A 20,324-nucleotide genomic window follows, 5' to 3' on the forward strand; every position below is an offset into this window, starting at 1 on the left:
AAAGCGTAGCGCCCCTGGCCGTCGGGCGGCGCTCAGGCGGGGGCCCATTTCTGGTTATCGCTTCTCGGCCTTTTGGCTAAGATCAAGTGTAGTATCTGTTCTTATCAGTTTAATATCTGATACGTCCCCTATCTGGGGACCATATATTAAATGGATTTTTAGAACAGGGAGATGGAAGAAGAGCTTGCTCTGTCCACTCCACGCATTGACCTGGTATTGCAGTACCTCCAGGACCGGTGCACTTCCCTTTGGGGATATTTGGCTTGTATCAAAAAATAGAAACAAATGACTGTCTGACAGAAAAAAAACAAACATGCATTTTTGGCTCTTTCTTTTGCAAAGAAAGAAGAAGATGAAATGACGACAAAATAAAGCCTCCTTCTTTTTGCTGTGTCTTGTTTGCTCTTTTGCGTGGCTTCTTACTTTCTTTTCTTTTCAGCTCCTCCTCGCATGGAGCAGGAGTGCCGCCTGCTGCCTAGCCTAATTCAGTCCGAACGAGCAGATGCCTAAGAAACTCCTGTTGAAGCTGTATCCAAATAGCCTGCATAGCAAACACTGCAGCAGCAAGCAGCAAGCAGCAAGCAGCAAATGCCTTGACTTGCTGGCTTCTTGTCACAATGGCTGGCTGGCTGAAATGACCTGAACTGAAAAGCCCAGCCACTGGCTGCTTGCATGCTTGCTGCCTGAGTTTCATGGCAGCCCGGACGAGTCGGCTAGCAGAGAAAAAGTGGGCGGTTCCTATGCAAATAAGCAGACGAAGCCTGGTGCCGGAAAAAGAACTGGAAGCATGTGCCTTTTTGGCTGTTTGCTGGCCATGCGGGCCCCCCAGCAGTGTGTGCGGCTGCTTTTCTTTACTCCATAGAAAGTCTTTGGCTTTTGCATCCGTCGTCGTCGTCGCCGCCGCTGCTGCATAGACTCCCCGGGGCTGTGTCGGGAGGAGCGGAGGGACTGGAGGCAGGCCTGCTGGGGGAGGAGGCGAGCGGGCAGCCAGCGGCTCCCTCTGCCCTTCTCCCTAAAGCGTAGCGCCCCTGGCCGTCGGGCGGCGCTCAGGCGGGGGCCCATTTCTGGTTATCGCTTCTCGGCCTTTTGGCTAAGATCAAGTGTAGTATCTGTTCTTATCAGTTTAATATCTGATACGTCCCCTATCTGGGGACCATATATTAAATGGATTTTTAGAACAGGGAGATGGAAGAAGAGCTTGCTCTGTCCACTCCACGCATTGACCTGGTATTGCAGTACCTCCAGGACCGGTGCACTTCCCTTTGGGGATATTTGGCTTGTATCAAAAAATAGAAACAAATGACTGTCTGACAGAAAAAAAACAAACATGCATTTTTGGCTCTTTCTTTTGCAAAGAAAGAAGAAGATGAAATGACGACAAAATAAAGCCTCCTTCTTTTTGCTGTGTCTTGTTTGCTCTTTTGCGTGGCTTCTTACTTTCTTTTCTTTTCAGCTCCTCCTCGCATGGAGCAGGAGTGCCGCCTGCTGCCTAGCCTAATTCAGTCCGAACGAGCAGATGCCTAAGAAACTCCTGTTGAAGCTGTATCCAAATAGCCTGCATAGCAAACACTGCAGCAGCAAGCAGCAAGCAGCAAGCAGCAAATGCCTTGACTTGCTGGCTTCTTGTCACAATGGCTGGCTGGCTGAAATGACCTGAACTGAAAAGCCCAGCCACTGGCTGCTTGCATGCTTGCTGCCTGAGTTTCATGGCAGCCCGGACGAGTCGGCTAGCAGAGAAAAAGTGGGCGGTTCCTATGCAAATAAGCAGACGAAGCCTGGTGCCGGAAAAAGAACTGGAAGCATGTGCCTTTTTGGCTGTTTGCTGGCCATGCGGGCCCCCCAGCAGTGTGTGCGGCTGCTTTTCTTTACTCCATAGAAAGTCTTTGGCTTTTGCATCCGTCGTCGTCGTCGCCGCCGCTGCTGCATAGACTCCCCGGGGCTGTGTCGGGAGGAGCGGAGGGACTGGAGGCAGGCCTGCTGGGGGAGGAGGCGAGCGGGCAGCCAGCGGCTCCCTCTGCCCTTCTCCCTAAAGCGTAGCGCCCCTGGCCGTCGGGCGGCGCTCAGGCGGGGGCCCATTTCTGGTTATCGCTTCTCGGCCTTTTGGCTCAGATCATTGTGTCTGAGTCAGGGGCTTAGCTGGGACTGTGCCCCCTTGGCCCTGTGGCATCGGCTCCTTCGGGAGTCTTAAGCCACTTGCTGCTTTTGGGGGGGCACGCTATCCTGAGCATTCTCGGAGGGCGATCTAAGGTGAGATGGCGACATGGACGCATCTGAAGAATACGATCCGGTTCGTGGTCGAGGAGGTGGAGAGAGGACGGGTCGAGCTACGTTTTATCGTGGAGGATGTAATCCAGAAGATCGGTTTGGGCGCAGAGGACATATACTGCCTGCAGGATTTTCCCCGGCAAGGAATCTTCGATGTGACCTTCCATCGTGAAGGAACTGCACTCTGCTGTTTTGAGAAGGTGAAGGAATGGTTGGAAGATCCGATTATGCGGGGCATAAAAATGATCCCATGTTTTAGAATGGACGAGAGACCGATTACCATTCACATGTACAACCCGTACGTGTCGAAAGAGGATCTCGTGATGTTCCTGAGAAGATATTGCACTACTGTTAGAGGTGGAGAGGAGCTGCATAATTCCTATGGGATTTACAATGGGAAGAGAAGATTTTGGGCTCGGTTTAAGATTGACCCATCAGGAGCAGGTGGAGTACTGAACCCCCCATCAGGTTTCAGTATTGGAGGAAATCGGGGTTTTTTGTTCTTTCCAGGACAACCCCTGTACTGTAGGAACTGCTTTCAGTATGGTCACACACGAGAGAACTGTGGAAAAACAGGACAGTGTTGCCGCAATTGCGGGAAGGAAGGGCATTTTGCCGCTAATTGTGAGATCCCTAAAAGATGTGACTTATGTGGTGAGCAGGGACATATTGCAAGACAATGTACGAAGAAGAGAACTTTTGCACAGGCGGCAGGAGGAAGTGAGGCGGAAGGAGCCTTGGACATGGATGGACTTATTCTTAGGGATGAGGGGGAGATGGATCTGCAGGAGGGAGGAAGGGCAGAAGGAGTGGGAACCCCTAAGCCTGGACAAGAGGGGAAAGGGGAAGTTTGGAGTATTCAGGGGGGGAAGTGGGCGGAAAGGGTGGAGGTACAAGAGGGGAAGGAGGCACTTAATGAAAAAGTTAAGGTGTTTCAGGAGAAGGTGGGGGATGTAAAGTTGTGGATGAAAGTGATACATAAAAAGGATATGAGTGATAAGGAGGTAATAGAAGAATTAGATGACCTTATGAAACGTAGAGCGGTTATGACTGCAGAAGAGTATATAAAGCTGAGAGAAGATCAGGTTAAGGCGTTGAGAGAGAAGGAATTTAGACTGGAGGGAGAAGCAATGCTGGCAGAGGAAGCTAGGAAGAAGGAAGAAGCTGAGGGAGTGGAAGCTTTAGAGCTTTTGGAGCAAACAGAAGAGACGTTTGGAAGTAGTACTTCAGAGGTAGAGGAGGAAATTAGTGAAATGGAATGCTCTGCTGTGGGAAGAAGAGCACTAAAGAGAAAAGAGAAAGCTGGGGGAGAGAGGGATTTGTTAGACAAAAAAGAGAGTAGTAAGATACAGAGGAAAGTGAGTGGGGCGAGTAGTAGTGAAGATGCAGAAAGAATTAAGAAAAGACAGGATAAAGAGAAACAGATAGGAGGAAGAGGTAGAGAGGAGGAAAAAAGAGAAGGGATAATTCTGAGAGGATTGAGTGAAAGTGAGAGTGAGTCTGCAGGGGGAACCCCCCCCAAAAAAAGAGAGGAAACAACAGATAGTAGCAGTGGGGGGAAAATGATAGAGGAGAGTAAGAGAAAAGGAGGAGCAGAGACACAAAAAACAATAGCGGAGAGAGTAAACGAGATATTTGACCAGCTGGAACAGGAAACTGGAGATGGAGCCTTTTGGAGACGAGTGTATAGGACAGAAGAAATTAATTTTAACAGAACTAAAGAAGAGACAATAAGTAATGTAAGGAGACTTATAGGAATAAAAGGGAAATACCCTGAGGAATATGCTGAGATTCTTAGGAGTACGAAGGAAGATCATGGACAGCTCTGAAGAGAGAATAGAGACAAGGAGGTAGAGGAGGGAATAGAAGAGGTAGATAGTAGAGGTGGAGTAGGGAAGTAACGAGGGTAGAAGGATATATTTTGGAATTAAGTGAAGAAGGAAAAATTGTTTTGTGGAAAAATGTCTTTTACTTTATTGTAAAACTGTTAAATGGTAAATAAAACTATTTAAAACAAAAAAAAATCTGTTCTTATCAGTTTAATATCTGATACGTCCCCTATCTGGGGACCATATATTAAATGGATTTTTAGAACAGGGAGATGGAAGAAGAGCTTGCTCTGTCCACTCCACGCATTGACCTGGTATTGCAGTACCTCCAGGACCGGTGCACTTCCCTTTGGGGATATTTGGCTTGTATCAAAAAATAGAAACAAATGACTGTCTGACAGAAAAAAAACAAACATGCATTTTTGGCTCTTTCTTTTGCAAAGAAAGAAGAAGATGAAATGACGACAAAATAAAGCCTCCTTCTTTTTGCTGTGTCTTGTTTGCTCTTTTGCGTGGCTTCTTACTTTCTTTTCTTTTCAGCTCCTCCTCGCATGGAGCAGGAGTGCCGCCTGCTGCCTAGCCTAATTCAGTCCGAACGAGCAGATGCCTAAGAAACTCCTGTTGAAGCTGTATCCAAATAGCCTGCATAGCAAACACTGCAGCAGCAAGCAGCAAGCAGCAAGCAGCAAATGCCTTGACTTGCTGGCTTCTTGTCACAATGGCTGGCTGGCTGAAATGACCTGAACTGAAAAGCCCAGCCACTGGCTGCTTGCATGCTTGCTGCCTGAGTTTCATGGCAGCCCGGACGAGTCGGCTAGCAGAGAAAAAGTGGGCGGTTCCTATGCAAATAAGCAGACGAAGCCTGGTGCCGGAAAAAGAACTGGAAGCATGTGCCTTTTTGGCTGTTTGCTGGCCATGCGGGCCCCCCAGCAGTGTGTGCGGCTGCTTTTCTTTACTCCATAGAAAGTCTTTGGCTTTTGCATCCGTCGTCGTCGTCGCCGCCGCTGCTGCATAGACTCCCCGGGGCTGTGTCGGGAGGAGCGGAGGGACTGGAGGCAGGCCTGCTGGGGGAGGAGGCGAGCGGGCAGCCAGCGGCTCCCTCTGCCCTTCTCCCTAAAGCGTAGCGCCCCTGGCCGTCGGGCGGCGCTCAGGCGGGGGCCCATTTCTGGTTATCGCTTCTCGGCCTTTTGGCTAAGACCAAGTGTCGAAGTCAGAGGGCCAGCAGGGATAGTGCTTCCTCGGCCTTGCGGCATCGGCCCCTCTGGGGTCTTAAGCCGTATTGTAGCTATTGGGGAGGTACAACATCCTGTGCGATTCGGAGGGCGAGCACGAGACGGAGAGTAAGGGGCCGGCGCCTTGGCCTTGGGACATCGCCCGAAAGGGCTTAAGTCCCTTGCTGCTGTGGGGGCGCCGCACCCGAGCTTGAGAGCGGACAAGGAGAGCTGAGACAATGGCGTCTGGAGCTCATATGAGGAATACGCTTCGGTTCCTGGTAGCAGAGGCGGAGAGACAGCGAGTCAGCCTGACGTTTTTCGTGGAGACGATTCTGAATGGAGTGATCGGTTTGGCAGCAACAAAAGTGATGTGTCTGCAGGATTTCCAGAAACAAGGGATCTACGATCTGACCCTTTTTGAAGATGCGGATTGCCTGTGTGCCTACGAAAGGTGCAAAGAGATGGCTTTGGATGAGAACATGCGTGGAATCAGCTTGGGACCAAGTTTTATGCTGGAGATGAGACCAGTTGTGGTGCATATGTATAACCCCTATGCACGGAAAGAAGATATTTTTCTTTTTTTAAAGAGGTACTGCATGGAAGTGAGAGGGGGAGAAGAGTTGTATAACCCTTATAAAATGTACAATGGTAAGAGACGGTATTGGGTGCGGTTCAAAGCAGACTCGACGGGGGTGGGGGGAGTGATGCACCCTCCGGCCAGCTTTAGTATTGCCGGAAACAGGGGTTTTCTTTTCTACCCAGGACAACCTACTTATTGTAGGAAATGTTTTCGTTATGGACACACAAGAGAAAAGTGTGAAAAGACTGAGATGGTGTGTCGCAATTGCGGCGAGGAAGGCCATACGGCGGCCTATTGTAAGATCCCAAAGAAATGTGATGTGTGTGGGGTAAGAGGACATTTGGCACGACAGTGCAAGAAAAGGAGCTATGCTCAAGCTGCAGGAGGGGAGGACACGGATGTGGCAAGCCAAGAGGGAGAGGACCTGGAGAAAAAAGAGGAAGATTTTCTTTTGGACAATATTGCCCAAAGCTTTGTTGGGGGAAAGGGAGAGGGGGGTGAAGGTGGCCAGATCTTGATGGGGAATGGGGTGGCAGAGTCTCTGAGCATGTCTGAGCAAAATTGGGCAGATAGTATGGAGGTTCAAGACACACAGAGTGAGGGAAGGAATGTTGGGGTAGAACAGCAGGAGGAGGGGATGGAGATTACAATTGGGGGGAAAAAACCCCAAAAGCGTAAACAAGAAGTGGACAGTAGAGATGTGAAGGAAGGCCAAGGGGAGGAGGAGAGAGTGGGGCCTAGAGAAAAGGTAGAGAGGGTAGTGAAAAAATATGGAAAAGATCTAACAAAAAAAATGGAGGAATTTGATAAGGCAGTAGGGGAAGTAGAGTTTTGGGTTAAAATATTTAGGAAGCAACATAAAGGGAGTTCAGAGCAACAAATGATACAGAGTTTGGAAAAATTAATGAGTCAAAGGAAAAATATTACTAAAGAGAAATATGAGGAATTGAAAACAGAAGGTTTGCAGTGGGTGGAGGTAAAGGAGGGTAGAGCAGATTTTAAAGGAGAAGAGGAGGAATATATACTAGGAGAAACTGAGGAAATTAGTGAGGAGGAAGTACAAGATTTCGTGAAGCTTACAGAAGTGACAGTGGTGGAAGAGACCCTGGAAGACAGGCAGGAAGAAGGAACGTATAAAGTTCTAGAGAAAATACAAGAGGTGGTGGGGGACTTAGGGAAAGAACAGAAAGAAATAGAAGTAGCAAGTATGGAGGAAAAACCTTTAAACTCAGAAAATAAGGCAAGAGAAGGGAAAGAGGCAAAGGAAGAGGTTCTAGAAGAAGGAAAAGAGGAGAAAGTGGGCCCAAGGAGAGAGGGATGTGTAGTGAAAGCAGCCTCGGATGACTTGATAGGTTATCCTGCCATATTCAAAACGCAAAGTCAGGAAGTAATAGGAACAAGTACAAATGAGAAAGGGGGGGAGGTAAGTACCTCTTTTGAAAGTGTAAGCAGAGGAAAAGGGAAAAATAAAAAAATCGGAAGTGGTGTGAGTATAGAAGAAAGAGAAGAGCAGGGAAGACAAAGAGCGATAGGGAAAAAATGGACCTATGAGGATTGTGTTAAAAGATGGAAAGGAAAGTACAACAGGCACTTGGATAAATGGATAAAAGAGAAGAAAGAAATAGTAGGAAAGGATACTTCGGAGAAAAGCAGAGAAAAAGCAAAAGCTGCAGAGCATGCTATAAATAAGGAATTAGAAAACTGTGAAAGAATATTAGAGAAAGAAATGGAAGACATGGAAGAAAGTAGTGAAAATGATTCGGATAGTTGTAGTGAGGAAGAAGAGCAGATGGATCAAGGCAAAGAGGTGAAACTAAGGAAAGTTGGGGGGACAAGTAGGAGCGAAAGCGAGGAAGAAAGTTCTAGTAAGATGGAAGCTATGGAGACAGGGGGATCCTCAAAAGTTTTTTCAAAACAGGAGGTAGCAAGGAAAATGGAGGGGAAAATGATGGTAGAACAGAAGAAAATTGTAGAAATATGTAGTCAGATAGTTGGGGAAAAAGAGAAAGTGATGGTTAGTGGATTGAGTGGGGAAAAAGTGGAAGAGGTTTTCAAAACAAATTGGGAAATGGAAAAAAAACAGGAATTTTTAGAAAAAAAAAAAAAGGAGGTAGAGGAGAAAGTAGGAGAGGTAGAAGTATGGTATAAAATGATACAGGATACAAGCCCTTATGGGGGGATAGACCAAAGAGTAAGGGAGTTAGAGAGGTTATTAGACCTGAAGCAAAAAATGTCGCCAGAGGAGCTTGAGGCAGAAAAGAAGAATAGAAGGGAGTTTTTAGATAAAAGAAGAGCAAAGTAGTAGACAAAGGAGGTAAAGGGAAATTATGAAATGTGTGTTTAACAGTGGTGGAAATGTTTAAATTGGAAATTTGATTTTTATGTATGTACAAAATGTAATGGTCTTGTAAATGTGGAATGTATTAGGTGGAAAAATTGCTATTTACTGTAAATAATGTGAAAGGTTTTTTTGAAAAGATTGTGTGGGGGAGGTTTACGATTGTAAATTCAGGCTGATGGAAAGGTATTTTATTTACTGATGGTAATGTTTTCGGAAATTAAGAAATAGGGATTTTCTGTTAGTTTTTAGAATGTTTGATTGTGTGAAGTAACAATGATTTATTTGTTGAAATGTTTTCTTATTTACTGTTTGTAAATATTTTGAAATGTGAATAAACATTTAAAAAAAAAAAAAAAAATCTGTTCTTATCAGTTTAATATCTGATACGTCCCCTATCTGGGGACCATATATTAAATGGATTTTTAGAACAGGGAGATGGAAGAAGAGCTTGCTCTGTCCACTCCACGCATTGACCTGGTATTGCAGTACCTCCAGGACCGGTGCACTTCCCTTTGGGGATATTTGGCTTGTATCAAAAAATAGAAACAAATGACTGTCTGACAGAAAAAAAACAAACATGCATTTTTGGCTCTTTCTTTTGCAAAGAAAGAAGAAGATGAAATGACGACAAAATAAAGCCTCCTTCTTTTTGCTGTGTCTTGTTTGCTCTTTTGCGTGGCTTCTTACTTTCTTTTCTTTTCAGCTCCTCCTCGCATGGAGCAGGAGTGCCGCCTGCTGCCTAGCCTAATTCAGTCCGAACGAGCAGATGCCTAAGAAACTCCTGTTGAAGCTGTATCCAAATAGCCTGCATAGCAAACACTGCAGCAGCAAGCAGCAAGCAGCAAGCAGCAAATGCCTTGACTTGCTGGCTTCTTGTCACAATGGCTGGCTGGCTGAAATGACCTGAACTGAAAAGCCCAGCCACTGGCTGCTTGCATGCTTGCTGCCTGAGTTTCATGGCAGCCCGGACGAGTCGGCTAGCAGAGAAAAAGTGGGCGGTTCCTATGCAAATAAGCAGACGAAGCCTGGTGCCGGAAAAAGAACTGGAAGCATGTGCCTTTTTGGCTGTTTGCTGGCCATGCGGGCCCCCCAGCAGTGTGTGCGGCTGCTTTTCTTTACTCCATAGAAAGTCTTTGGCTTTTGCATCCGTCGTCGTCGTCGCCGCCGCTGCTGCATAGACTCCCCGGGGCTGTGTCGGGAGGAGCGGAGGGACTGGAGGCAGGCCTGCTGGGGGAGGAGGCGAGCGGGCAGCCAGCGGCTCCCTCTGCCCTTCTCCCTAAAGCGTAGCGCCCCTGGCCGTCGGGCGGCGCTCAGGCGGGGGCCCATTTCTGGTTATCGCTTCTCGGCCTTTTGGCTAAGATCAAGTGTAGTATCTGTTCTTATCAGTTTAATATCTGATACGTCCCCTATCTGGGGACCATATATTAAATGGATTTTTAGAACAGGGAGATGGAAGAAGAGCTTGCTCTGTCCACTCCACGCATTGACCTGGTATTGCAGTACCTCCAGGACCGGTGCACTTCCCTTTGGGGATATTTGGCTTGTATCAAAAAATAGAAACAAATGACTGTCTGACAGAAAAAAAACAAACATGCATTTTTGGCTCTTTCTTTTGCAAAGAAAGAAGAAGATGAAATGACGACAAAATAAAGCCTCCTTCTTTTTGCTGTGTCTTGTTTGCTCTTTTGCGTGGCTTCTTACTTTCTTTTCTTTTCAGCTCCTCCTCGCATGGAGCAGGAGTGCCGCCTGCTGCCTAGCCTAATTCAGTCCGAACGAGCAGATGCCTAAGAAACTCCTGTTGAAGCTGTATCCAAATAGCCTGCATAGCAAACACTGCAGCAGCAAGCAGCAAGCAGCAAGCAGCAAATGCCTTGACTTGCTGGCTTCTTGTCACAATGGCTGGCTGGCTGAAATGACCTGAACTGAAAAGCCCAGCCACTGGCTGCTTGCATGCTTGCTGCCTGAGTTTCATGGCAGCCCGGACGAGTCGGCTAGCAGAGAAAAAGTGGGCGGTTCCTATGCAAATAAGCAGACGAAGCCTGGTGCCGGAAAAAGAACTGGAAGCATGTGCCTTTTTGGCTGTTTGCTGGCCATGCGGGCCCCCCAGCAGTGTGTGCGGCTGCTTTTCTTTACTCCATAGAAAGTCTTTGGCTTTTGCATCCGTCGTCGTCGTCGCCGCCGCTGCTGCATAGACTCCCCGGGGCTGTGTCGGGAGGAGCGGAGGGACTGGAGGCAGGCCTGCTGGGGGAGGAGGCGAGCGGGCAGCCAGCGGCTCCCTCTGCCCTTCTCCCTAAAGCGTAGCGCCCCTGGCCGTCGGGCGGCGCTCAGGCGGGGGCCCATTTCTGGTTATCGCTTCTCGGCCTTTTGGCTCAGATCAAGTGTCTGGGCTGAGAGGTTGCTGAGACTGTACCCCCTTGGCCTTGAGTCATCGTTCCGGAAGGGACTTAAGACTCATGCTGCTATTAGGGGGGTGCGCCATCTCAGGCAGCGGGAGGTGATCAGGAGCGGACAAGGAGAGAGAGAGATGGTGAAGGGCCGGCGCCTTGGCCTTGGGGGATCGTCCTAACAGACTTAACCCCCTTGCTGCTATAAGGGTGCCGCTCCGGAGCCAATGTTGTGATTGGCGGACAAGGACGAGAAGAGAGAGAGATGGTGAAGGGCCGGCGCTTTGGCCTTGGGGGATCGTTCTAACGGACTTAACCCCCTTGTTGCTATTGGGGCGCCGCACCTGAAACTGGTGGAGACGAGCACGAGGATGGCGGCCGATGCGAATATGAAGAACTGCATCCGATTCCAGATTGATGAGACCAGACGAGCCAGTATCGGTGTTGGATACATCGTGGAGGAAGTAGTGAGAGACCTACTGGGAGTGGAATACGGAGCGATTTACAGCCTGCAGGAGTTCCTGAGAGATGGAATTCTGGATCTAACCTTTGTGGAGGAAGATAAATGCCGAAAGGCTTTTGAAAGATGCAAAGCGATCTTGAGTGATCCGAGGATGAGAGGAATTGGAGTGGTGCCAAGATTTTTACAAGTGGAGAAGCCTGTTATGGTACAAATGTTTAATGTCTTCACGAAGAAGGTGGACATTGAGAACTTTTTGAGACAATTTTGTGTATCAGTTAAGGGTGGAACTAAACTTAAAAATATGTATGGACTGTACAATGGAAAAAGACGTTTTTGGGTCAAATTTAGGCCAGACCAAGATGGGGTGGGGGGAGCTATGTACCCGCCAACAAGTTTTTGTATCGGCAGGGACAAGGGGGTCCTGAATTTTCCAGGGCAACCTGATGAAGATACTTACCATGATGAAGAGAAACAAAGACCTTTTTCAGCCAAGAGTGGTGAAGAAAAGAGACGGGACTTTTGTGAAAAAACAGGGTGTATGATGTATATTGAAAATGATGAGATGTTGTCAAGTTTTGGAGTAGACTATAGTAAGGCAGATAGAAAGCTGGGAATTTTTGCTGAGTCAGAAGAAATAGGGGGTATGGAGCACATTGAAAATGATGCGTTTTTTGACAAGGTGGAGGCAGATTTTTTTAAAGAAAAAGAGGAGAGGAGGTTTGAGTACAAAAAGGAGGAGAGGAGGTTTCAAGACAAGGTGGAGAGCAAGAGGAAAGGGGACATTAGGAGAAGGGGTAGCAAACAAGAGAGCAGTAGTGAGGACAGCAAAGAGGAGGAGGGAAAGGACACTGTGCAAGGGGGAGGTCGTGTTAGTGGAATGGGTTATGATGATGCCAGTTTTAGCGAAAAAGAAGAAGATAGGCGGTTTTTTGTAGTAAAACCAAGGAGGAAGAAAAAAAAGGGGAATTTAAAGAGAGAAGGGGAAAGTGTAAAATAATGTGATTGTAATGCAATATAATTGAACTGTTTTGAAAGTATGGAAAAAGCCTTCTGGCAGAAAAGATTTTGAGTATGGGCTAGAAAGAAAAGTATACTTGTTCTAAATGTAGGGTAAATATGAAAAATTAAAATTTAGAGTTTTTTGGAAAGGATAGAAATATAAATGGGTTTGGTTTTGAAATGTAAATGAAAATAGGTGTTTTCGGAGGGAATAGAATGATATAAAGATAAAAATCCTGATATGAAAGGTGAATTAATGTGTAAAACATGTTTGGTTTTTGAAATAGAAGAATGTTAGCAAAGTGTTGCAATAGAGTTTGTTGTAAGTTTTTATGGCTGATGTTCTTCTAAAGTTTGGAAAATGATGTAATGTTGTTTGTTCTAAAGTGGGAATTTAGTAGAGATAAGACAGGAAAAAAGAAGTGTTTTTGAAATGTATGTGATGCATATTTAGTTATTTTCGGTAAAATATGTGGAGGAATTTGAAAAGTAGTTTATGTTTCTTGACTGTATTATAGTGTTAACCATTGTGTGTTATCTGAGAATTTCTGTAAACAATTTTACTTTTGTCGGCAATAAAAATTACTATGGAAAACAAAAAAAAAATCTGTTCTTATCAGTTTAATATCTGATACGTCCCCTATCTGGGGACCATATATTAAATGGATTTTTAGAACAGGGAGATGGAAGAAGAGCTTGCTCTGTCCACTCCACGCATTGACCTGGTATTGCAGTACCTCCAGGACCGGTGCACTTCCCTTTGGGGATATTTGGCTTGTATCAAAAAATAGAAACAAATGACTGTCTGACAGAAAAAAAACAAACATGCATTTTTGGCTCTTTCTTTTGCAAAGAAAGAAGAAGATGAAATGACGACAAAATAAAGCCTCCTTCTTTTTGCTGTGTCTTGTTTGCTCTTTTGCGTGGCTTCTTACTTTCTTTTCTTTTCAGCTCCTCCTCGCATGGAGCAGGAGTGCCGCCTGCTGCCTAGCCTAATTCAGTCCGAACGAGCAGATGCCTAAGAAACTCCTGTTGAAGCTGTATCCAAATAGCCTGCATAGCAAACACTGCAGCAGCAAGCAGCAAGCAGCAAGCAGCAAATGCCTTGACTTGCTGGCTTCTTGTCACAATGGCTGGCTGGCTGAAATGACCTGAACTGAAAAGCCCAGCCACTGGCTGCTTGCATGCTTGCTGCCTGAGTTTCATGGCAGCCCGGACGAGTCGGCTAGCAGAGAAAAAGTGGGCGGTTCCTATGCAAATAAGCAGACGAAGCCTGGTGCCGGAAAAAGAACTGGAAGCATGTGCCTTTTTGGCTGTTTGCTGGCCATGCGGGCCCCCCAGCAGTGTGTGCGGCTGCTTTTCTTTACTCCATAGAAAGTCTTTGGCTTTTGCATCCGTCGTCGTCGTCGCCGCCGCTGCTGCATAGACTCCCCGGGGCTGTGTCGGGAGGAGCGGAGGGACTGGAGGCAGGCCTGCTGGGGGAGGAGGCGAGCGGGCAGCCAGCGGCTCCCTCTGCCCTTCTCCCTAAAGCGTAGCGCCCCTGGCCGTCGGGCGGCGCTCAGGCGGGGGCCCATTTCTGGTTATCGCTTCTCGGCCTTTTGGCTAAGATCAAGTGTAGTATCTGTTCTTATCAGTTTAATATCTGATACGTCCCCTATCTGGGGACCATATATTAAATGGATTTTTAGAACAGGGAGATGGAAGAAGAGCTTGCTCTGTCCACTCCACGCATTGACCTGGTATTGCAGTACCTCCAGGACCGGTGCACTTCCCTTTGGGGATATTTGGCTTGTATCAAAAAATAGAAACAAATGACTGTCTGACAGAAAAAAAACAAACATGCATTTTTGGCTCTTTCTTTTGCAAAGAAAGAAGAAGATGAAATGACGACAAAATAAAGCCTCCTTCTTTTTGCTGTGTCTTGTTTGCTCTTTTGCGTGGCTTCTTACTTTCTTTTCTTTTCAGCTCCTCCTCGCATGGAGCAGGAGTGCCGCCTGCTGCCTAGCCTAATTCAGTCCGAACGAGCAGATGCCTAAGAAACTCCTGTTGAAGCTGTATCCAAATAGCCTGCATAGCAAACACTGCAGCAGCAAGCAGCAAGCAGCAAGCAGCAAATGCCTTGACTTGCTGGCTTCTTGTCACAATGGCTGGCTGGCTGAAATGACCTGAACTGAAAAGCCCAGCCACTGGCTGCTTGCATGCTTGCTGCCTGAGTTTCATGGCAGCCCGGACGAGTCGGCTAGCAGAGAAAAAGTGGGCGGTTCCTATGCAAATAAGCAGACGAAGCCTGGTGCCGGAAAAAGAACTGGAAGCATGTGCCTTTTTGGCTGTTTGCTGGCCATGCGGGCCCCCCAGCAGTGTGTGCGGCTGCTTTTCTTTACTCCATAGAAAGTCTTTGGCTTTTGCATCCGTCGTCGTCGTCGCCGCCGCTGCTGCATAGACTCCCCGGGGCTGTGTCGGGAGGAGCGGAGGGACTGGAGGCAGGCCTGCTGGGGGAGGAGGCGAGCGGGCAGCCAGCGGCTCCCTCTGCCCTTCTCCCTAAAGCGTAGCGCCCCTGGCCGTCGGGCGGCGCTCAGGCGGGGGCCCATTTCTGGTTATCGCTTCTCGGCCTTTTGGCTAAGATCAAGTGTAGTATCTGTTCTTATCAGTTTAATATCTGATACGTCCCCTATCTGGGGACCATATATTAAATGGATTTTTAGAACAGGGAGATGGAAGAAGAGCTTGCTCTGTCCACTCCACGCATTGACCTGGTATTGCAGTACCTCCAGGACCGGTGCACTTCCCTTTGGGGATATTTGGCTTGTATCAAAAAATAGAAACAAATGACTGTCTGACAGAAAAAAAACAAACATGCATTTTTGGCTCTTTCTTTTGCAAAGAAAGAAGAAGATGAAATGACGACAAAATAAAGCCTCCTTCTTTTTGCTGTGTCTTGTTTGCTCTTTTGCGTGGCTTCTTACTTTCTTTTCTTTTCAGCTCCTCCTCGCATGGAGCAGGAGTGCCGCCTGCTGCCTAGCCTAATTCAGTCCGAACGAGCAGATGCCTAAGAAACTCCTGTTGAAGCTGTATCCAAATAGCCTGCATAGCAAACACTGCAGCAGCAAGCAGCAAGCAGCAAGCAGCAAATGCCTTGACTTGCTGGCTTCTTGTCACAATGGCTGGCTGGCTGAAATGACCTGAACTGAAAAGCCCAGCCACTGGCTGCTTGCATGCTTGCTGCCTGAGTTTCATGGCAGCCCGGACGAGTCGGCTAGCAGAGAAAAAGTGGGCGGTTCCTATGCAAATAAGCAGACGAAGCCTGGTGCCGGAAAAAGAACTGGAAGCATGTGCCTTTTTGGCTGTTTGCTGGCCATGCGGGCCCCCCAGCAGTGTGTGCGGCTGCTTTTCTTTACTCCATAGAAAGTCTTTGGCTTTTGCATCCGTCGTCGTCGTCGCCGCCGCTGCTGCATAGACTCCCCGGGGCTGTGTCGGGAGGAGCGGAGGGACTGGAGGCAGGCCTGCTGGGGGAGGAGGCGAGCGGGCAGCCAGCGGCTCCCTCTGCCCTTCTCCCTAAAGCGTAGCGCCCCTGGCCGTCGGGCGGCGCTCAGGCGGGGGCCCATTTCTGGTTATCGCTTCTCGGCCTTTTGGCTAAGACCAAGTGTCTGAAACCAGAAGGCCATCAGAGAGAGGGAAGGGCCGGCACCTTTGCCTTGTGACATCGCCCCCGGGCTTAAGTCACATGCTGCTTTCGGGGTGCCGCACCTAAGCTCTTCGGGAAGGCGAGGACGCCAACGATGGCTGCGGGAGCGAGCCTAAGGAACACGCTGCGGTTCCAAGTCGTGGAGACGGAGAGAGATCGAGTGGGGCTTACCTTCTTCGTGGAGAAGGTGCTGAGAGAGATCGTGGGTCTGGATGCGGCAAGGATCTTCTGTTTGCAAGATTTCCCGAGGCAAGGAATATTCGACCTGACCCTTTGCGAAGAAAGTGACTGCCTGAACGTCTTACAGAGATGCAAGGAGGCTGCAAGAGAGCCCAATTTGCGGGGGATCAGCATTGCACCAAGCTACATGATGGATGAGAGATCGGTTGTTGTTCACATGTACAACCCGTACATATTTAAGGAAGATATCATCCTCTTTTTGAAGAGATACTGTACGGTGGTAAGAGGAGGCATTGAGATGAAGAACCCGTACAACATGTTCAATGCCAAAAGGCGGTTCTGGGTGCGCTTCAGGCCGGATGCATCGTGTGTTGGAGGCGTAATGCACCCCCCGGCTAGTTTCAGCATCGGTGGAAACAGGGGTTTCCTCAATTACCCTGGACAACCAACCTATTGTAGGAACTGCTTCAAATATGGTCACACAAAGGCCGACTGCGAGAAAATAGGGGCAGTGTGCCGTAATTGTGGAGAGGAGGGACATATGGCATCCCACTGTAGTGTTCCTAAGAAATGTGACTTATGTGGGGAAGGAGGTCATCTTTTCCGCCAGTGCCCGCAGAAAAGCTATGCACGGGCGGCGAGGGGGGGAACGGATATGAAGGACACTTTCCAAAAGGAAGGAATGGACAGTACTTGGGCGGGACAGCCAACGGAGACCCAAATGAGGGAGGAAGAGCTTTTTGTAGAAGCAATAGCCCGAAGATTTGATGTGGGGGGGGGAGATGGGCTGGGAGTCCTCACCCAGGGGTCAGTAACAGATCTTTTGGGGGCGACGCAGCCGGGCTGGGGGGATCAAATGGAGGTACAGGAGGTGCAGAGTGTGGGGGTGTTGACCCAGGAAGAGCAGGGAGAGAGAATGGATGTAACTGTGGGGGAAAAAAAACCCCAAAAACGTAAGCAAGAGGTAGAGGTAACGGAGGGTAGACAAGTAGAGATAAGGGGGGAGGGACCAAGAGAGAAAATAGAGAAAACGCCCGAAGGGGAAGCTGGTGAAGTGAGAAGACAGGAGGTTTTAACAGAGAAAATGGAAGTGTTTCAGAATGCAGTTGGAGATGTGTATTTTTGGGTGGGGGTGTTTAGAAAACAACATGTTGGGAGTAATGATGCTCAAATTTTAGAGAGACTAGATAAATTGATGTGTCAAAGAAAAAACATGTCTAAAGAGGAGTATGAGCAAAGTAAAAAAGAAAATGTACAGTGGTTGGAAATAAGAGATGGGAAAAGAGTATACAGAGGGAAAGAGGGGGAAGAGTGGATGGAATTTGAGCAAGATATGGGAATTTGTGAGGGGGAGGAAACTTGTGACCTAGGGAGCTCTCCAGAAGTAACAATAGTGGAAGAAACCCTGGAAGATCGTTGTGTGTATCCAGCCATATTTAAAATGGAAAGTCAGGAAGAAATAGGAACAAGTGTAAAAGAGAAGGAGGGGGAAGTGAACCCCCCTATAGGAAGCGAAAGCAGAGGAATACAAATAGAGGAAGAGAATAAACCTTGGGAGATTGTAGAAAAGAAAGGAAAGGGAAAGGATAAAAAAATCGGATATGTTGTGAGTATAGAAGAAAGAGAGGAGCAGGGAAAGTTAAGAGCGTTAGGGAAAACATGGACATATGAGGATTGTTGTGACTATTGGGGGGAGAAATATAAGCAGCACTTGGATAAATGGATAAGAAATAAGATAGGAAAAGAAAGAAAGGATATTTCGGAGAAAAGCAGAGCAAAAGCAAAAGCAGCTGAGCATGCTGTAAATAAAGAGCTAGAAAACTGTGAAAAAGTGGTGGAGAATAGACAGAGGGAAAGAATTATATCGGACTCAGAAAGCAATAGTGAGGAAGAAGAGCAGAGTGAGCAGGGTGAGTATGACAAAGAGGAGAACCTAAGAAAAGTGGGGGGGACAAGTAGGAGTGAAAGTGAGGAAGGGAGTTCGAAAAAGATGGAGGCTATAGAGACAGAGACTCCCTCTTTGGGAAGTAAAAGTGGGAAGGTTGGTTTGGGTGAGGGTACAAAGCAGGGAGCGGTAAAAGCAATGGAAATGAGAGACAGCCAGAAGAAGATAGAACAGAAAGAAAAAACCAGTATAGTGGCAAATAAAGAAGACACAATGCGGAGGAATTTGGAGGAGAAAAAAAAGGAGTTTGAGGAGAAAGTAGGAGAAATAGACCTATGGTATGACCTTTTTCGGAAGGCGTACCCTTATAGGGGAATAGAGGGTACCACTAAAGAGCTTGAGAGGATGATATCTCAGAAACGAGTAATGGAGCCAAAAGTTTTTGAGGCAGAAAAAGTGAGGCTTATGAAGGCTCTTAAGGAAATAATAGCAAACTTACCGGAGGATGTCAAAAAGAGACTAGGTATATATATTGAATAAGATGTGAGGAATATTTGATAACTGATGGAATAAGGATGTTTTCTCTGATATGTTTAGTGGGGTATGTGTTGAAGAGATGGGGGTATAGAATATATGGGTATTATGAATTAGGTGGGTATATATAAATGTATTGGAAAGCTTAGTAGAGAAAATAGGATGCTAAGGAATTATTGTATATGTCGGAAATGTGAAATATGAGTACTTTATTAATGTATAGTATAGAAAGTTTATGGTTTGATAAATTGGATTCTGTGGAATTTTTGAGTGTTTATATCGTAATTAAATGTACACTAAATTCGAAAGGTCTGAAATAGAAAGGGATATATGTGGAATTATGGAAGGTAGGTTTGTATAAATTGTGTATATATGCTAATGTAATGTATACGGTTCTTTGTTATTTTTTGAAAAGTGAAAAAAATTGTAAAACTTTATCTTTATGTTTGAATAAAAAACTTTGAAAAACAATCTGTTCTTATCAGTTTAATATCTGATACGTCCCCTATCTGGGGACCATATATTAAATGGATTTTTAGAACAGGGAGATGGAAGAAGAGCTTGCTCTGTCCACTCCACGCATTGACCTGGTATTGCAGTACCTCCAGGACCGGTGCACTTCCCTTTGGGGATATTTGGCTTGTATCAAAAAATAGAAACAAATGACTGTCTGACAGAAAAAAAACAAACATGCATTTTTGGCTCTTTCTTTTGCAAAGAAAGAAGAAGATGAAATGACGACAAAATAAAGCCTCCTTCTTTTTGCTGTGTCTTGTTTGCTCTTTTGCGTGGCTTCTTACTTTCTTTTCTTTTCAGCTCCTCCTCGCATGGAGCAGGAGTGCCGCCTGCTGCCTAGCCTAATTCAGTCCGAACGAGCAGATGCCTAAGAAACTCCTGTTGAAGCTGTATCCAAATAGCCTGCATAGCAAACACTGCAGCAGCAAGCAGCAAGCAGCAAGCAGCAAATGCCTTGACTTGCTGGCTTCTTGTCACAATGGCTGGCTGGCTGAAATGACCTGAACTGAAAAGCCCAGCCACTGGCTGCTTGCATGCTTGCTGCCTGAGTTTCATGGCAGCCCGGACGAGTCGGCTAGCAGAGAAAAAGTGGGCGGTTCCTATGCAAATAAGCAGACGAAGCCTGGTGCCGGAAAAAGAACTGGAAGCATGTGCCTTTTTGGCTGTTTGCTGGCCATGCGGGCCCCCCAGCAGTGTGTGCGGCTGCTTTTCTTTACTCCATAGAAAGTCTTTGGCTTTTGCATCCGTCGTCGTCGTCGCCGCCGCTGCTGCATAGACTCCCCGGGGCTGTGTCGGGAGGAGCGGAGGGACTGGAGGCAGGCCTGCTGGGGGAGGAGGCGAGCGGGCAGCCAGCGGCTCCCTCTGCCCTTCTCCCTAAAGCGTAGCGCCCCTGGCCGTCGGGCGGCGCTCAGGCGGGGGCCCATTTCTGGTTATCGCTTCTCGGCCTTTTGGCTAAGACCAAGTGTCGAAGTCAGAGGGCCAGCAGGGATAGTGCCTCCTCGGCCTTGCGGCATCGGCCCCTCTGGGGTCTTAAGCCGTATTGCAGCTATTGGGGAGGTACAACATCCTGTGCGTTCCAGAGGGCGAACACGAGACAGAGTGTGAGGGGCCGGCACCTTTGCCTTGCAGCATCGCTCTTATGAGCTTAAGCTGCATGCTGCTTTTGGGGTGCCGCACCTGAACCTCGAGAAAGCGAGGACAAGGACGATGGCTGCGGGAGCGAGCCTAAGGAACACCTTACGATTTCAAGTCGTGGAGGAGGAGAGAGGACGAGTGGGACTGTCGTGCTTTGTGGAGAAGGTGCTGGGAGAAATCGCTGGCCTGAGTGGAGTGAAAATCTACTGCCTTCAAGATTTTCCTAGACAAGGAATTTTCGATCTAACGCTGGTGGGAGAAAGCGATTGCCTAAATGTCTACCAGAAGTGTAAAGATGCAGCGAACGACCCAAGGATG

General features: G+C 47.5%; 8 non-coding genes and 1 pseudogene across 8 annotated transcripts; all 9 read left to right on the forward strand.

The window, feature by feature from the left end:
• The first annotated feature begins 56 nt into the window (after window positions 1–56).
• LOC142500579 (U2 spliceosomal RNA) lies at window positions 57–247 on the forward strand. Its single transcript, XR_012803123.1, has one exon. It is a non-coding gene; the product is annotated as a U2 spliceosomal RNA (small nuclear RNA).
• Window positions 248–1,070: 823 nt separating this feature from the next.
• LOC142500582 (U2 spliceosomal RNA) lies at window positions 1,071–1,261 on the forward strand. The gene has a single exon (XR_012803124.1). It is a non-coding gene; the product is annotated as a U2 spliceosomal RNA (small nuclear RNA).
• A 3,004-nt stretch (window positions 1,262–4,265) lies between these two features.
• On the forward strand, window positions 4,266–4,442 carry LOC142500060 (U2 spliceosomal RNA; annotated as a pseudogene).
• A 4,102-nt stretch (window positions 4,443–8,544) lies between these two features.
• On the forward strand, window positions 8,545–8,740 carry LOC142500183 (U2 spliceosomal RNA). The gene has a single exon (XR_012802837.1). It is a non-coding gene; the product is annotated as a U2 spliceosomal RNA (small nuclear RNA).
• Window positions 8,741–9,563: 823 nt separating this feature from the next.
• Window positions 9,564–9,754, forward strand: LOC142500583 (U2 spliceosomal RNA). Its single transcript, XR_012803125.1, has one exon. It is a non-coding gene; the product is annotated as a U2 spliceosomal RNA (small nuclear RNA).
• Window positions 9,755–12,634: 2,880 nt separating this feature from the next.
• LOC142500775 (U2 spliceosomal RNA) lies at window positions 12,635–12,834 on the forward strand. Its single transcript, XR_012803285.1, has one exon. It is a non-coding gene; the product is annotated as a U2 spliceosomal RNA (small nuclear RNA).
• Window positions 12,835–13,657: 823 nt separating this feature from the next.
• Window positions 13,658–13,848, forward strand: LOC142500584 (U2 spliceosomal RNA). The gene has a single exon (XR_012803126.1). It is a non-coding gene; the product is annotated as a U2 spliceosomal RNA (small nuclear RNA).
• An 823-nt stretch (window positions 13,849–14,671) lies between these two features.
• On the forward strand, window positions 14,672–14,862 carry LOC142500585 (U2 spliceosomal RNA). The gene has a single exon (XR_012803127.1). It is a non-coding gene; the product is annotated as a U2 spliceosomal RNA (small nuclear RNA).
• A 3,928-nt stretch (window positions 14,863–18,790) lies between these two features.
• LOC142500092 (U2 spliceosomal RNA) lies at window positions 18,791–18,980 on the forward strand. Its single transcript, XR_012802802.1, has one exon. It is a non-coding gene; the product is annotated as a U2 spliceosomal RNA (small nuclear RNA).
• Window positions 18,981–20,324: the final 1,344 nt, after the last annotated feature.

Source organism: Ascaphus truei, chromosome 7 (assembly GCF_040206685.1).
Source record: "Ascaphus truei isolate aAscTru1 chromosome 7, aAscTru1.hap1, whole genome shotgun sequence".
Classification (NCBI taxonomy): domain Eukaryota; kingdom Metazoa; phylum Chordata; class Amphibia; order Anura; family Ascaphidae; genus Ascaphus; species Ascaphus truei.